Genomic DNA, 12834 nt, shown 5'->3' with positions numbered 1-12834 from the left:
TGAACCTGCAGGGGTTGAGAGTTTTGAGCAATTTATTATTAATATTATTATTTTTACTCTTGGAACAAATTTCAAAGCCTTCTAATGTCCTTCTTTAAAAAAAAGCATTTTTAAAGACATTTGAAAAAGCCTCAATAGTCTTGTTGGACTCCAAAACACTCTCAGAAAACAAAGGATTTGATGAACTAAGTGTAAATTCTTGGAAACACATGGCATATATTTTCTTTTAAATTTTATGATTTTTGTAATCAAGGGAAGACCGTCCAGAGGCAAGGCTGCCTGTCTTGAGACATTTGAAATGGCTGAGTGTTGTTTGATGAACCCTGAAAAGACCAGCCTTCCCCCATTCCTCCTGGCCAGAGTGGGGGGTTCCCCACCTACCAGCTGGATACCATCTAAGGGACAACTTCTAGAAGGCTTTCTCCACCTGATACCGCTCCCTACGAGGCATACTGGGAAGTAGAAATCCTAGTGACAGCAGAGATTTGGGGTACCTAGGCACCATCAAGTAACCCTCTTATTTTGGGGCTCTTGGTTTAGTAATGGCCTCCTGTGAGGCAGCCAGCATGTCATTCTTTGGGGACCTTCTAGTTACTCTTCCAGGATTCCTTCTTAATGCCTCCTCCTTCCCAGGTTGCACATTCTAAACCACCTGCCCCATCTAAGCTCTCAGATCATTTAATTAATTAACTTAAAAAAAAAACATGTTTATTTTCAGAGAGACAGAGAGAGAGAGAGAGAGAGAGAGACAGAGCATGCACATGTGAGCATGTAAGAGAGACAGTGGGGGAGGCACAGAGGGGTAGAGAATCCCAAGCAGGCTCTAGGCTGTCAGTGCAGAGCCCCATGTGGCACTCGATCCCATGAACCGTGAGATCGTGACCTGAGTCGAAATCAAGAATGGGACACTCAACTGACTGAAGCAGCCAGGTGCCTCCTCAGGCCATTTAATTTAAATCAAGTGGTTAGAGGCTCATGATGGGAATAATCATGCCTACCATGTCTGGAGCACAGTCACTGTGCTAAGTGTCGTAATCATTTGCACCTCATCTAGCCTTCACAGCAGCCCCATGAGTGGCACAGACTATTACCTCCCCTTTTAACAAGGGAGGACACTGAAGTACAGAGAGGGGTAACACATGGTCAGTCACATGCCATTGGGAGAGTGAAATGTAGTAAATCTGAGCGCCTCTGAGAATCAGCTTTATTTGCAGACAGTCTGTGATGGACAGTGCAATAATTCCTCCTTCTATGGCAGGGAGAGTGGGGACAAGAGCAAGGGACCCGAGTGAGCAGCACGCCAGGCCCCGAGCAGGCATGGAGCCAGGACAGTCAGGCTGCGGGGCCTACTTGTGCTCTCATAATACTTTGCTCTCACAAATCCAGCTTCAATAGGTCCATATAGCCCTGGAAGAGTTCTTTTGTCTTGGAGATCTTATGATCTATCTCATCCTGGCTTGGGGATGGGATTTGGCCCACTGACTGAAGAAGTTCTAGAATATCCTTTTATTGAGACTTCTCTGCTCTTTGGGGCATTGCATTAAAATGCTTGAGATCAACATGCTATAAATCACAATTTTTAGGCAAGGTCAGATGCTGTCTGGACAGCTCTGCCAAGTCAAGGCTCCAAGTGATTTGCAAAAGAAATGACTGGATGGGGAGGGCAAGGTGGGGGCGGGTAGGAGCAGACATTGCCAATGCTCGTACTTCCATGTGCTGGTCCAGGCTCAAAGAAACTCTCTTAAATAAAGTTTTCCTATAAAAATGCTTTCAGGAAATATTTTACGAACCGAAAAGCAAACAAACAAACAAACAAACAAACTCATTTCCTCTGGGATTTCCTCAGCTGTCTTGGAATCTGGTTAGTAGCCACCACTCACTTTCTGCTGCCCTGAAATCCCCATGCCGGGGAATTAGACAGACTCTTAGCGGTGTTGTCACTGTGCTTCATCAGTAATTTCTCAACTCATCCTGCACCTTATTCCCAGCAGGGCAAACACAGTGGGGAAAGTACACCTTCACATGGCAAGGAAATCACAGCTGCTAACCTAAGGGAGCCATGCCTAATGTTAACCCTGCTCACATACTGTGTTTTTTCCAGAACTACACATACTTTTATGTCTGGTAAATGCTAGTCTAGGGATAAATTTGTTTTTTTGTTTCTCTAAGCCACCCTCCCATGCACCCATTCCCAGCCCCCACTGCAAGCGAGATCCTGATCAAGGACCTCCTCATGGATCCCAACTGGGGCTGGAACACCCAAAGAGGGTCCACAACCCTCTTTTAGAGACGCTTTTAGAGACGGTTATAGGGGCAAATTGCTCCAAATACATGGATGCATTCCAAACAGGAAAACATCAGCCCCATACATCAGTTCAAAGACAATTATACTGGCTTCACTCTTCACTAGCTCCCTGGGTGTGACTGTGGTTTAAAAATGCAAGACTTGGAAAGAGGAGTCAACATGGCAGAGAAATATTGGGACCTGAAGTTCCCTTGTCCCTCAAACACAGCAGTATTGAGGCCAGAAGACTTGGAATTCCAGGAATCCGGGCTACAGAGTGACAGAAACATCTCCAGGGGCCCACAGGGACAACGTGGCGGGCCAGAGGTACATGATTTCAAACTGGTGGAGATAAAAAGGGTGGCATAAGAACGGAGGGAAGGGATCCCCTTCTGTGGAGAGACAAAAGGAGGGGAAAGAGAGGCTGTGGAAATATAGGATTGTATTTGGACAAGAGGAAAAAACCATGGGCTGGGAAACAGAAAAAAACAGGCAAAGAACCAATTTCTAACTGGGGCTTTCTCTGGACTGGAGCCAGCTGCCTATTCGCGCACCTGGGGAGGAGGGGAGCCGGCCTTCGGCTCTGTAGCCAGTCTGAGGTGCAGTTAGAGACAGCAATCCTCTCTGTGCTGTGGGAATAAAGCAAATAGCTGCTCCAAGGACAAAAGACCCTCCAGGCACCTGCCAGCCAGAGGCTCTTTGTCATCTGGCTGTCTAGGATGGAACCAGGGCATGCGGAGCAGGATCCTTCTAGACATGGAATGAACTGTGCCGCTCGTGTCCACGTGGCACTGTGAGGAACCAGAGGCCCTTTGTCAGCTGGCTGGGCAGAGTGGCACAACCCCAGGAGCAGGGCACACAGAGGGGGATCCTTTAAGACACTGGGGTTTGAATCCCACCTGAGAGCTTGGGAGGCTTGAGAGACTGTGGAGCAGAACAAACTGGGGCACTGTGAGGATGGTCTGAACAGAGTGGTTTGGGACACCCAGTCTGGGGAGGAGAGACAGGGGTGTTGCCAATTTTCTCCCTATCACCAACAAGGTGGGGCTTCAGGGAATGGACAATGGGCCCACAGTGGAGGCAGGACCCACCTACACCAAACCATGCCCCTCTGTGCCTGGTAACTGCTTATCTACTGGAGCAAGACTGACACTGACTGAACCAGATGGCCCCTTCTCCAGACCAGCACTGCCACCGATTCCAAGAAACCATCAGATATTGGTTCAGTGGATTTGCATTTTCTGATTTGATTCTTGGTCAATTATATATATAAATCCATAAAAATATATATTTATTTCTTCCTTTTCTTCCTCTTATTTCTTCCCTTCTCTAGTCTGTTTATTCTGGTTGTTGGTTTGTTTAAGGAGACATTTTTAATCTATTCTTTTTACACCTCTTCTGTATTTACTTCTTCTTTATTTTTCTCTCTCGCTCTGTGGATTAAGCCATATAGTTTCTCTGATTTTCTGCTTGGTTAATTTTTTTTCTTTTCTTTTTTCTCATCCCTGTCATTACTCTCTTTGTATGGGATAAGGCTTCTTCCATCCCCCCCACCTTAAAAATGTTTTTTCCAGGGTTACTTCAATGAACAAATCAAAATACACCTCCTCAAAAGAAATTCCAGGAAGAAATGACAGCTAGAGAATTGCTCAAAACAGATATAAACAATATATCTGAGCAAGAATTTAGAACAATAGTCATAAGATTAATAGCTGGGCTTGAAAAAAGTATAGAAGACAGAAGAGATCAAGGAACTAAGAAATAATCATAATGAATTAAAAATGCTGTAAATGAGGTGCAAAATTAACTAGATGTGGTGACAGCAAGCATGGAGGAAGCAGAGGGGAGAATAAGTAAAATAGAAGTTTAAAATTATGGAAAATGATGAAGCCGAGAAAAAGAGAGATAAGAAAATACTAGACCATGAGGGGAGAATTAGAGAACTAAGTGTTTCAATGAAATGTAATAATATCTGTATCATAGGAGTTCCAGAAGAATAAGAAGAGAGAAAAAGGGGCAGAAGGTTTACTTGAACAAATGATAGCTGAGAACTTCCCTAACCTGGAGAAGGAAGCAGACATCCAAATCCAGGAGGCACAGAGAACTCCCTTCAGATTTAACAGGATTAGGTCTCCACAGCATAGCATAGTGAAACTGGCAAAATACAAAGAGAAAGAGGGAATTCTGAAAGCAGTTAGGGACAAACGGGCCTTAACCTACAAAGGTAGACAGGTAAGAGTACTAGTAGACCTGTCCATTGAAACTTGGCAGGCCAGAAGGGAGTGGCAGGAAATATTCAATGTGATGAATAGAAAAAACAGGGAGCCAAGATCCTTTATCCAGCAAGGCTGTCATTCAGAATAGGAAAGATAAAGGATTTCTCAGATGAACAAAAACTGAAGGAGTTCATGACCACTAAACCAGCTCTGCAAAAGATACTAAGGGGGAGTCTGTGAGTGGAACACTGCAAAGACTACAAAGGACCAGAGACATCACCACAAGCATGAAATAACACAGTGACACTAAATCCCTATCTTTGAATAATAACTCTGAATGTTAAATAAACTAAATGCTCCAATCAAAAGATATAGGGTATCAGAATGGATAAAAAAATGAGACCTATCTATATGCTGTGTACAAGAGACCCATTTTAGACCTGAGGACACCTTCAGATTGAAAGTGAAGGGATGGAGAACCATCTATCATGCTCCTGGAAGTCAAAAAAAAGCTGGAGTAGCCATGCTTATATCAGACAAACTAGATTTTAAAGTAAAGACTGTAGCAAGAGATGAAGAAGGGCATTATATTATATTTATGGGGTCTGATAATCAAGAAGAGCTAACAATTGTAAATATTTATGCCCCCCCACATTAAATACCCAAATATATTAATCAAACATAAGCAATCTTATTGATAAGAGTATGGTAATTGCAGGGGACTTTAATACTCCACTTACAACAATGGACAGATAATCTAGGCAGAAAATCAATAAAGAAATAATGGCCTTGAATGATACACTGGATCAGATGGACTTGACAGATATTCAGAACAAAAGCTTTTCATCCAAAAGCAGCAGAATACACATTCTTCTTGAGTGCACATGGAACATTCTCCAAGGTATATCATATACTGGGTCACAAAACATCTCTCAATAAATATAAAAGAATTGAGATCAGACCATGCATATTTTCACATCACAATGCTACAAAATTTGAAATCAACCAGAAGAAAAAATTTGGAAAACTTCCAAATGCATGGAGGTTAAAAAGCATCCTACTAAAGAATAAGTGGGTCAACCAGGAAATTAATGAAGAAATTAAAAAAATATATGGAAGCAAATGAAAATGAAAACATGATGGTCCAAACCTTTTGGGATGCAGCAAAGGCAGTCCTAAGAGGAAAATACATTGCAATCCAGGCCTATCTCAAGAAACAAGAAAAATCCCAAATATAAAACCTAACAGCACAACTAAAGGAACCAGAAGAACAGCAAAGAAACCCCAAGGCCAGTAGAAGAAGAGAAATAATAAAGATTAGAGCATAAATAAACAATAGAGACTCCAAAAAAACAATAGAACAGATCAATGAATCTAAGAGCTGGTTTCTTGAAAAAATAAACAAAATTGATAAACCCCTAGCCAGACTTCTCAAAAAGAGAGAGAACCCAAATAGGTAAAATCACAGATGAAAGAGGACAGATCATAACCAACACCACAGAAATACAAACAATTATTGGAGAATACTATGAAAAATTATATGCTAATAGACTGGATAATCTGGAAGAAATGGACAAATTCTTAGACACCCACACACTACCAAAATCAATTGGGAAGAAATAGAAAATTTGGAAAGACCCATAACCAGTGAAGAAATTGAATTGGTTATCAAAAATCTCCCAACAAATAAAAGTCCTGGCAGATGGCTTCCCAGGGGAATTCTACAAGGCATTTAAAGCAGAGTTAATATCTATCCTTCTCAGGCTGTTCCAAATAGATATGGAAGGAAAAGTTTCCAGACCCATACTACGAAACCAGCACTACCTTGATTCCCAAACAAGACAGAGATCCCACTACAAAGGAGAATTACAGGCCAGTGTCCGTGATGAATATGGATGCAAAAATTCTCAACAAGATACTAGCAGATCAAATTCAACAGCATATTAAAAGAATTATTCACCATGATCAAGTGGGATTCATTCCTGGTCTGGATAGCTGGTTTGATATGTGTAAATCAATCAATGTGATACATCACATTAATAGAAGAAAGGATAACAACGATGTGATCCTGTCAATAGATGCAGAAAAAGCATTTGACAAAACACAGCATCCTTTCTTAACAAAAACCTTCAAGAAAGTAGGGATAGAAGGAACATACCTTAACATCATAAAAGCCATATATGAAAAGGCCATGGCTAGTATCATCCTCAATGGGGGAAAAAATGAGAGCTTTCCTCAGGAACACGACAGCGTTGTCCACTTTCACCACTGTTGTTTAACATAGTGTTGGAAGTCCTGGTATCAGCAATCAGACAACAAAATTAAATAAAAAAGCATCCAAATTGGCAAAGAAGAAGTCAAACTTTCACTTTTTGCAGATGACATGCTACTCTACATGGAAAACCCGAAAGATTCCACTGAAAAGCTGCTAGAACTGATACATGAATTCAGCAAAGTCACAGGATACAAAATCAATATACAGAAACCAGTAGCATTTCTATACATCAATAATGAAACAACAGAAAGAGAAATCAAGAAATTCATCCCATTTTCAGTTGCAACAAAAGCCATAAAATACCTGGGAATAAACCTAACCAAAGATGTAAAAGATCTGTATGATGAAAACTTTAGAATAAACTTATGAAAGAAATTGAGGAAGACACAAAGAAATGGAAAAACATCCCATGCTCATGGATTGGAAGAACAAATATTGTTAAAATGTCAATACTACCCAAAGTAGTCTATACATTCAATTCATTCCCCTCCAGATTACACTGGCATTCTTCTCAAAGCTAGAACAAACAATCCTAAAATTTGTATGGAACCTAAAAGACCCCAAATAACCAAAGTAATGTTGAAAAAGAAAACCAAGTGGGAGGCATCACAATCCTGGATTTTAGCCTCTACTACAAAGCTGTAATCATCAAGACAGTATGGTATTAGCATAAAAACAGACACATAGATCAATGGAACAGAAAAGAAAACCCAGAATTGGACCCACAGATGTATGGCCAACAGATTTTTAACAAAGTAGGAAAGAATATCCAACGGAAAAAAGACCGTCTCTTTAGCAAATGGTGCTGGGAGATTGGACAGCAACATGCAGAAGAATGAAACTGGACAACTTTCTTACACCATACACAAAAATAAACAAAATGGATGAAAGACCTAAATGTGAGACAGGAAACCATCAAAACCCTGGAGTAGAAAGCAACCTCTTTGACTTCGGCTGCAGCAATTTCTTGCTTGACAAGTCTCCAAAGGCAAGGGAAATAGAAGCAAAAATGAACTATTGGGATCTCATCAAGGTAAAAAGTTCCTGCACAGCAAAGAGAACAATCAACAAAACTAAAAGGCAACCTATGGAACGGGAGAAGATATTTGCAAATGACATATCGGATAAAGGGTTAGTAACCAAAATCTGAAAAGAACTTACCAAACTCAACACCTGAAAAACAAATAATTCAGTGAAGAAATGGGCAGAAGATATGAATAGACACTTTTCCAAAGAAGACATCCAGATGGCCAACAGACACATGAAAACATGCTCACCATCACTCATCATCAGGGAAATATAAATCAAAATCACATTGAGATACCACCTCACACCAGTCAGAGTGGCTAAAATTAAGAACTCAGGAAACAGATGTTGGTGAAGATGTGGAGAAATGGGAACCCTCTTGCACTGTTGGTGGGAATGCAAAGTGGTGCAGTTGCTCTGAAAAACAGTGTGGAGGTTCCTCAAAAAACTAAAAATAGAATTACCCTATGACCCAGCAATAGCACTACTAAATTTATCCAAAGGATACAGGAGTGCTGATTCATAGGGGCACATGTACCCCCAATGTTTATAGCAGTGCTATCAACAATAGCCAAATTATGGAAAGAGCCCAAATGTCCATCAATTGATGAGTGGATAAAGAATATGTGGTTTAGATATACAATGGAATACTACTTGGCAATGAGAAAGAATAAATCCTGCCATAAATAAATCAGTCAGAGAAAGACAGATATCATATGTTTTCATTCATATGTGGAACTTGAGAAACTTAACAGAAGATCATAGGGGAAGGGAAGGGGAAAAATAGTTTCAAACAGAGGGAGACAAACCATAAGAGACTCTGAAATACAGAGAACAAACTGAGGGTTGATGGAGTGGGGCCGGGGAAAGGGAAAAATGGGTGATGGGCATTGAGGAGGGCACTTGTTGGGATGAGCACTGGGTGTTGTATGTAAGCAATGAATCATGAGAATCTATCCCTAAAACCAAGAGCACACTGTATACACTGTATGTTAGCCAACTTGTCAATAAATTATATTTAAAAAAACCCTCAAAAAATAAAAATAAAAATAAAAGTTCAAGATTTGGAAATGAAGAGCAGGTTTGTGGGAAGTCAGCCACACGTGACCAGCTGCCTTGCTTCTGAATCCTCAAAGACCACGCCCCACCCCATCTTCATGCTCTCCCACCTCCGATTATCTTATTCAAATATACTTTCCCACAATGCTATGTCCCATGGTGGTATGATCTCCACAAAATCTCCCTTCTTCCTCGTTTTTGTTCTGCATCAATGCTGATGCTGTCCAGGCCATGTTTTCTGAAAGCTTCCCTTCATCACCCTCTTCCATTAAGCCAAGTCTCTTCTACACACGCCAACAGTTGGAAAAAAAAAGTCTGGAAATTTAGGCCTCACAGCTTGCCTTTCTAAGAAACAAGACCTACTCTCCCTGGATGGAAAATCAGGGCCACAGTCCCACTGTGTGGGCTGATCCCGCTATCCATAGTGGAAAGGGTGAACCATAGGAGGGGAGGCCATGTGGCCCCTGAGAGTTAAAAATAACAGCTCTCAGTTCCCAATGCACCACTCCCCATTCTCTATCCACTGGTAGACCTACTGTGTACTCACCATCTGCATATTCTGCCCTACTTAGCCCCTGAACCAACCTTGAATGCAGGGGATTTCAGCTCTACTGCTCTGTGGGACTTGCTCCCCAAAACCTGGTGATCCCCTGAGTGCAGTACCCAACCTGGCCTGCCTCATCTGCCACTATTGCCCCAGTGTTCTATTCAGAATTTTGACTCACTTCTCCTGACTCTAGAAATGGATCGTCATGCTAGGCAGTTGTTCTGAGGACCTACGTAGCTATGGCAAGCTCAATTCTTGATGGATACAAGTAGGGCCCAATTCAAGATTTGGATTTCTTTAAAGACTGTCACACATAAGATTTGCCCAAATCATAAGTATTCTCTTCAATGAATTATTGCAAAGTGAATATGCCCATGTTATAACCAGGTTAACAAATAGACCACTAATAGCACCCCAAAAGGCCTCCTAGCGTCTCCTCCCAATCTCTACCCACTCAACAGAAACCATTCCTCTGACTGCTAACACCACAGTTGACTTTTGGACTTTATAGAATTGGAATCACACAACATGCCTTTTCTGAGCTTGTATGTCTGGCTTCTTTAATTTCTTTAATTCCACAATGCTGAATGACTTACCCTTTTACAAAATTTACAAAACTTTACAATTTTTGTCATTTTACAAAATTCATTTTCACTGCATCTTATTTATCTTCCCTAATGTCATATTGAATGAAAGACCATAAATAAACTTATTTATTCATTCTCCACTTGATGGATATTTGAGTTGTTCCAGGCTTTGGCAAACTGTGGATTTTGTTAAGACTGATCAAAACTCACATGGCAGGGCAAATACCGTGTGATCTCTCTTATATATGGAATCTAAAAAAAATATATCTATCATCTATCTATATCTATAAAATTAAGCTCCTAGATGTAGAGAACAGATTGGTGGTTGCCAGAGGTGGAGGGGTGGGGGTGGGAAAAATGGGTGAACCGGTTTTTTTTTTTTTTTTGGTTGGTTGGTTTAAGCACATTGAATAAAAGACATAAGAAATTAGAAAATAAAATTTGATGAAGCTCCTGATTTTAAATGGATATATTTACCTTATTTACCAAAAAGGGATGAAATAGAAAAAGCCCACAATTTTGCAGCATATAAATTGGATGGAACAATGAAAAGAGTAGTAAATAAGAACAAATTACCTGATGAGTTTTGTTGGGTAAAATGTGTTTCAAGTAAGTTATTCTGAATATTTACATTTTACATTCTTATATATTTACATTTTACACTAAGAAAAAATTAGAACAAAAACTATCATCCATTTGCTGTATTTTTCTGAGCTTACTAGATACCCCGTAAAGAGTATTTACACAGTTAAGAATGTTGTACAGATACGAATCAATTTCAAGTCTCAACACTTTTGAATTTATTAACTCTAAGAAGAAACTTTGAACAAGAATACAGGAAATTAAAAAAAAAAACAAGTCTCAGATGGTCAGGAAGCTTTGAGCACCTCAGATCCTCTTGCCTTCCCCCCCTCATTTTGAGTCTCCCACCATAAATGGTTAGGACACTGCCTGTCACATCTCCTGACTTGAATGCAAATCAAATTTCAAATGTCTCTCTTGTCCTAAAAATGTAAAAAGATTTACTTCTTGGGAACAAATTTTACATGCATTGATCCATTGTTTTTAGCGTTAGGAAATGTATTAGGTGCCTCCTTTGGGGTCTGCCTGGTTGGGGTTCTCTGCTCGCCAGATCTCTTTACCTGCTGTTCCACCTGGGTTACATGGCCTGAGGCTAAAATAACAGGGAGAGAACCCCATAGGTACGCTTTGATTTCCAGGAGTCCCGCTCATCTTTCCAATACAGAATGCCAACATTTAGTTTGGAAACCAGAAGACATACTTTGTGTAGGGTGGGGAGAGCATCAGGAGGTGGAGATTAAGGCTCAAGATTAAGACCATTATGTAAACTTTGCCCAAAGTCAACGGTCAGTGACTGCCTGTAGAATGAATAAGTGAATCCAAGATATGGGATGACACTTTGCATACAAGAGAACGGGTCCTATGTTAGTGTTATCAAACACCAGATGTGGAGCCAGCTTAGTCTTCTGTCTTTGAGAGAGGAGGGAAGAAGCTTTAAGGAGAACGTGGCAGCGGCTCTTTGAGGCAGACCCGCAAAGCTGGAGAAGTAGTGCTCGGGAACCCCGGTCTGAGTGTGGGAAATGAAGGCATGCAAACGTGTGCCCGCATGCAAATGTGTGCCCACATGTTTATCTGTCCAGAGCCCAGACGACATATTTACACATTTGCCTGTGAACTTCCATAGCAGGGCCCTTGCTCACGTGACCATCCATTATTATTATTTTTTATCACTGCAATTATCCAGTCCACATTTTATCCCTTCTCAGTTTTCCATCTTATTCCCTATTGTGAGACATCCTTTGGTGGGAAACTTCTGGAACTTGCCACAAGGGAACTAGTTTTACATAAAACGGCCATCCCATGAGAGCCCAGCAGTTTAGTCAGAACATCATGGCTGTGTGAAAGCTATTAGAAACAATACAGAGACTGATATAAAATGCCCTCCCTCCCTCCTCTCCCAGGACTCCCAGAGGTGCCACCTGGGGAGAAGTTGGTGAAGACTGTGCTCTGTGAAGACGCATCCAGCAGGAGGCGTGTGCCATGCTGTGAGAAGCAGATGATCCGCAGAGGCTGCGTTTGTCTAAGCTGGAGCGGACCCTGGGTTGGTATAGCATACAGGAGCTTCGATAGAAAGCTCTTCTGGCTCCTGCCGCCTGTAAACTGCCACCTGTCCTGCATGTGCCTTTGCACTGGAGTCCCTTTAATAAAGCAGAGCGCTGGGGACACCTGGGTGGCTCAGTTAGCTGAGCATCCGATTTCAGCCAATTTCAGGTCATGATCTCAGGGTTTGTGAGTTTGAGCCCCGCATTGGGATCTCTGCTGTCAGTGCGAGGAGCATGACTCAGATCCTCTATCTCCTTCTCTCTCTCTGCCTCTCCCACACGCACTCTCTTTTTCTCAAAAATAAGTGAACATTAAAAAAAAAAAAAAAAAAGCAGAGCGCTGAATGCATCCCCATGGCTGGAGGCATCGCTTACACCACTTCCACTCACTGGCTACAGCATCCCAGCAGCATCTCTGACTGGAGGGAGGCTTGTGTTTACGCAACCTGCTTGCCTTGAAGGCAAGAATAACATGTGGGTGAGTTGCAATCCTCCCCAACAAGGGCACGCTTTGGACAGATGGTGGAAAACGTTGGCCTGATTGTCACGGTAATCAGTTTCTTTTGAGATCATCTATCAACTAATAACGTTTTAAAAAAACACCATAAATTGTGGATTGTGTTTTATATAGCTGCTACACAGAAATCAGTGGTTTTCAATCCAGGATTTCCATTAGGACCACATAAGGAACTTGTTTTTAATTTTTAAGTTTATTTA

The 12834-nt window shown here is 41.3% G+C and overlaps 1 protein-coding gene across 2 annotated transcripts in view; it reads right to left on the bottom strand.

Annotated features, from left to right (window-relative positions):
- Positions 1 to 12834, bottom strand: part of PRLR (prolactin receptor) — a 154014-nt gene that overhangs the window by 17666 nt on the left and 123514 nt on the right. The window lies entirely within an intron of this gene.

This window comes from Panthera tigris, chromosome A1 (genome assembly GCF_018350195.1).
Source record: "Panthera tigris isolate Pti1 chromosome A1, P.tigris_Pti1_mat1.1, whole genome shotgun sequence".
NCBI classification, from domain to species: Eukaryota; Metazoa; Chordata; class Mammalia; order Carnivora; family Felidae; genus Panthera; species Panthera tigris.
Note: the sequence above shows the minus strand (reverse complement) of the source record. Positions and strands in the feature narration are given on the sequence as shown.